The sequence below is a fragment of the Musa acuminata genome, chromosome BXJ1-10 (genome assembly GCF_036884655.1).
Source record: "Musa acuminata AAA Group cultivar baxijiao chromosome BXJ1-10, Cavendish_Baxijiao_AAA, whole genome shotgun sequence".
Classification (NCBI taxonomy): domain Eukaryota; kingdom Viridiplantae; phylum Streptophyta; class Magnoliopsida; order Zingiberales; family Musaceae; genus Musa; species Musa acuminata.
The window spans coordinates 2,290,001-2,295,595 of record NC_088336.1 but is presented as its reverse complement, the minus strand read 5'-3'; the positions used below and the strand labels follow the sequence as shown (position 1 = coordinate 2,295,595).

The 5,595-nt window shown below is 32.8% G+C and overlaps 1 pseudogene; it reads left to right on the top strand.

Annotated features, from left to right (window-relative positions):
• The first annotated feature begins 722 nt into the window (after positions 1-722).
• LOC135594861 (E3 ubiquitin-protein ligase DIS1-like) overlaps positions 723-5,595 on the top strand; it is a 72,687-nt pseudogene continuing 67,814 nt past the window's right edge.

Genomic DNA, 5,595 nt, shown 5'->3' with positions numbered 1-5,595 from the left:
GGAGTTTTGGTGCGTCATTTGTGCTCAAAACCCGTCGCTTTTATATTGTCTTTTGAAGGATTTGGTGTTGATTGTGGAAAAGTTGAGTCCTTTCAAGCTCTTTGTTCGTGCCCTGCTACGTTTCCTTGTCTGGTAGTTTTGACCGGATCCGTGAGAATGCAGTATGCTTTGACTTCCCTGAATGCCTTTGTTTGTGATTCTCCGTTTGATGTTTGCGGCACATATAAACTTCAAGCTGTTTGGTTGGTTTGATTAAATTAGTCTCTCCTAACTTTCAAGTTCCCTATTTGTCGTTAGTTCAGCTTGTATTAGCTTAGCTAGTCTGATGTGTTAAAATTACAATTCTAAAGCTGAAGGCCGTCCTAGTGTTTTATTTCAGTAGGCTGGCAGGTTGACGACGTGGACCATTTCAAACTTTGTACTCGAAAAACATTTGAGTTAGCCTGCATGTTCCTTGCCATATGTCTCACTGATCGTGGTTGGAATCTTCTATTTGGGAACTGAACCCACTTTTGCATCTCTCACTCTCTTTTTCCAACACTCTGTTACAATATTTTGTTTTGCTAATAACTATCATGATCATCAAAATAGACTAAATAGTAATAGTCTACATGTAACCGGTTTCTGAATGTTTCTGACTCCAAATATCAAGCGCTTCTGTTAGCTGTACTAGCCAAAGGAAACTGGACCAATTTTTCCCCACCATTCCTTTCCTAAAATTTAAGAAAGGAATGGTCTGTTTTGGTTGCTCTCTTGGCCGTCTTGAACGCCCCAGACATCCTAAAGCTGAGAAGGTTGTGCATGGATAAGAAGGTAGGGTGATTAAGTTGGTTGTTCTTATTTTTAAGCTGAATAAAAGAGCTGGGGCATAATATTTGTAATTTATGTTGTGGATGATTCAAGATTCTTCCATTATTATTGCATTGTTAAGTTCAACTTATGCAGAAATTTGTTGATTCCCTTGAATGATATATTCTTTTAAATTTACATTTAGTCTATTGCCTTCTTGCATTTCATGCATTTACAACTAGATACCATATTTATATTTGCTTATTCTTGTAATTTGTCCTTTTCTACATGATGTTCGCTAGGATTAACTCGTTTAATTATTAACAAGCTCAATTGATTGACTTGGTTAATTTTGTATTCAGTGCATAATAGTATCTCCTCATGGCATGCTGCTTACTATGATGATATGAGAGTCAGCCTTGAGGTTATTGATCCCCCTAAAATTGAGGAAATGGTGGAAGTAAGTGAGCATGTTAATGACCACGTTCAACACTCACCAAAGACAAATCTTTCAGATGCCAACAGTGTGCGTGAACTTTTGGAATGTCCTGTGTGCTTAAATGCTATGTATCCACCAATTCATCGGGTCTGATTTTATACATTCCTGTTTTTTGCCTGTTTATTTACCTGTGGTTATTCCATCACCATAATTAGTTAAGTTGTGTTGATCTTGATAGGAAGAAAGGATAGAGTTATCAAACAAAGGAAGAGTAGACAAGCTTTAATCTTCTATATTTCTCTATTTCATGACTCAACATATGAGGTTTATATAGTTCCCAAAGATATATTATATTAATTGTATTCAAGATGAATCATTCTTTTTCAAGAAACCTTTTCAAAAACCAATAACCAATTTGACTTATCCTTCTATAGACTTTAAATATATTTTTTCTTCTTGATGTAATGAATCTCCCTCTTGATGCAATGAATATTTCTTTTGATGAAATAAATCTCTTTATTACACTTAACAAGTTTAATTCTAACATTCTCCCCCCTTAAACTTATTCCATCTAGTATGTCAAGTTTCTTTCGAAGTTGTTGAAATATTTCAAATTTGAGAGGTTTTGTAAGTATATCGGCCACTTGTTCACTTGTCTTGACATTATGTAGCTCCACTTCTTTATTTTTTATATGATCTCTTATTAAATGAAATCTTGTGTCGATATGCTTCGATCTTTCATGATATACTAGATTCTTGGCTAAGGCAATAATTGATTTATTATCAACATAATTCTTGGTTGACTTCTCCTGTGGCATATGAAGTTTTTGGAGTAATCTTCTTAGTCAGATCGTATGATAAACACTAGAAGAAGCTGCTATGTATTCTGCTTCACAGCTTGATAGAGCAACGATCTATTACTTTTTTGAAGATCAAGTGAATGCAGCTTCATTAAAATAAAATACAAATCCAGTTATACTCTTTCGATCATCGTAGCTTCCGGCCCAATCATTGTCACTATATCCAATAAGCTCTAACTTTTTAGATGATGAATATAACATTCCATACTCAATTGTTCCTTTAATATATCATAAAATTCTTTTAGCGATATTTAAATGAGATGTCTTAGGAACTTCCATATATCTACTTATTAAACCAACTCCAAATAGTATATCAGGTCGAGTGCATGTCAAATGCCTTAAACATCCAACTAGACTTTTATAATAAGTTGGATTAATGTATTTACCTTCACCTTCCTTGGTCAACTTGGTGCCATATTCAACAAGTGTCTCTGTAGGATGATAATATTCTATAGAAAACTTCTTTAAAACCTCGTTTGTATAATTTTCATGTGAGATAAAAATTCCTCCATTATCTTGTATAACTTCAATACCAAGGAAATAAGTCATTAAGCCCAAGTCGGTCATCTCAAACTCCTTTTTCATAGAATGCTTACAGTCTTTAATCATAGAGCTACTATTACTTGTAAATATTAAATTATCTACATGCAGGCATACAAACAAGATATCTCCATTAGAGTTAGATTTCTTATAGAGAGGATGTTCATGTGGACATTTAGAAAAACCATTTTGAATAAAATAAATATCTATTCGAGAATTCTATGCTCGGGCTTGTTTAGGCCCATAAAGAGCTCTTTTTAACTTGTATACTTTGTCCTCTTATTCTTGAATAATAAAACTAGGGGGTTGTTGAATATATACCTCTTCTTCATGAACTCCATTAAGAAATACTGATTTGACATCCATTTGTAAAATTTTTCATTTAATTTGAGCTGCTAGAGAGATAAGTAATCTTACTGTCTCTAATCGAGCAACTGGTGCAAATACTTCTTCATAGTCAATCCCATATTGTTGTTTGTATCCCTTTGCAACCAATCTGGCTTTGTATTTCTTCACCTCTCATTTTGCATTTCTTTTTGTTTTGAATATCCATTTAACACCGATAGCATGGTGGTCTTCTAGAAATATAGTAAACTCCTATGTATTATTTTTGATAATGGTAAGAATCTCTTCATTCATAGCTTATCATCATTTTTCATCTCTATAAGCTTCTTCGAAGGTTAATGGATCATATCCTGTAAAAAGATAAAATAAAGAAAGTTCATCATTAGTATCAATTATTCGAGTTATATCATATAGGTCCTGAATCAGTCTTGTCCTTATAATTGGACTTCTTGAATCATGTGACCTAGTTGATCTAGGTGATGATTCCGACAAAACCACTTAGGTGCTTGCTTGTATTATATCATCTTCTTCTGAAGCTATAGCTTTCTTATGCTGCTCATCACTTTTCTAGTTCCAAATCTGTTGTTCATCAAACTTAACATTTCTTGCCATCATAACTTTATTTGTGATAGGATTGTAGGGTTTGTAACCATTAGAATTCTCTGGATAACCTAGCAAAATACATTTATGACTTTTATCCTTCAATTTTGTTCTCTTTTCTTCTGGTATCTTGGTAAATGCAACACTTCCAAAAATCCTCAAATGATCAACTCTTGGTTTTTGTAAGCTCTATGCTTTTTCTGGTGTAACGTTACTAATTTATTTTGTCGGAAACCTATTAAGCAAATAAACTGCATAAGCAACAGCATCTCCCTAAAATTCTTTACGAATTTTTTTTTCCTTTAACATGCATCGGACTATATTAAGGATAGTCTTATTTTTTCTTTCTGAGACACTATTTTGTTGAGGTGTGTATGATATGGTGAATTGATGTAGAATTCTATTATTTCTACAAAAACTTTCAAATTCATTTGATATATATTCACCATCCCTATCTGTTCTTAAACATTTAATCTTACAATAGCTTTGTTTTTCAACCAAATCCTTAAATTCTTTGAATTTGCTTAAAAATTTTTTCTTTTCTTTTAACACGTAAACCTAAGTTTTGCCACTATGATCATCAGTGAAGGTAAGAAATATCTGCTTCATCCAAGTGATACTGGATTGATAGGGCCACAAACATCTGAGTGCACCATATCAAGTCGATGCCATGCTCTTTTTGTTCTTCTCACTTTGAAAGACTTTCTTTCTTACTTACCTATGATACATACTTCACAAAATTTTGATGAGCGATCAATTTTTGGCATTTCTGTCACCATATTATACTTCTTTAGAAGTTTCAAAGCCTCAAAATTTAAGTGAGCATATCAAAGATTCCAAAGTGTAGAAATATCATCAATATCAGCTTTAAAATAATTTGATTGATTAAAAATACTTAAATGCAGAGGAAACATTCTATTCTTTACCATTTTCATATGTGATATCAATGTTTTATTCTTGTCGCGAATTGAGAGAGCCATATCTTTCATCTCAATATCATAATCTTTTTCAAGTAATTGTCCCAAGTTTAGAATATTATTTTTCATATCAGAAACATAATAAACATCTAAAATGCATAATTCTTTGTCATTATTAAGTTCAAGGAGAATTTTACCTTAGCCTCTTACTGGTTTTTGAGACAAATCATCAAATGTAATGTTCCCACAATAACTTGTATTCATTTTTGAAAATAGCTCTTTGATGCCACACATGTGATTTGAAGCTCTTGTATCTAGATACCATATCATAGACTGATTATTTTTTAAATTATCATAACACATTAGCAAAACTTGATTTTCGTTCTTTTCTTCCTCAACAAAATTTACCTTATCACCTTGATTGTTAGGATTATAATATCATTCATAAGAGTAATGTCCATACCTTTTGCAAACATAGCATTGTATTTCAGACCTTTTATAATTTTTGCCACGTCCACGGCCTCGGCCATGTCCTTGGCCATAACCCCAGCCTCTTTGGCTAGAATTTTCTCCACCACCTTCATTGTTTGGAGATTCTTGTTTGGTCTGATTTTTGTCTCCTCTTCCTCTTTGTTCTTGTCATCTTCTTCTTAGAGAATTTGATTCACTGTTATTTTCAAGAGTAAGCTTTGTTTGTAGTGCTTGCCCCATAGTTTTGTCTTCTCTTCTTTTTGTAATCCTTTGTTCATGAACTTAAAGGGAATCTATAAGTTCTTCTAAAGATATTTTTTTTCAAATCTTTAGATTCTTCAATCGCAACAACAATAAAATCAAATTTTGGATATAGAGATCTCAGTATTTTTTCTATTATTCTCTGATCATTTATTTGTTCATCATTTCGTCTCATTTGATGAACAATAGAAATAATTTTTGAGAAATAATTAAAAATAGTTTAGAAGTACCTTTGTTATAATTTTTCAAACTCGGCTCATAAAACTTGTAGACGAAGTTTGTTACCTTTGCTTTTTGAAGTATTTCCCAAGCTTCCTTTGAAGTATTTACCAGTGATTGAAAGAGGCGCTCGGGCGCTCGCCTAGGCGCTCGG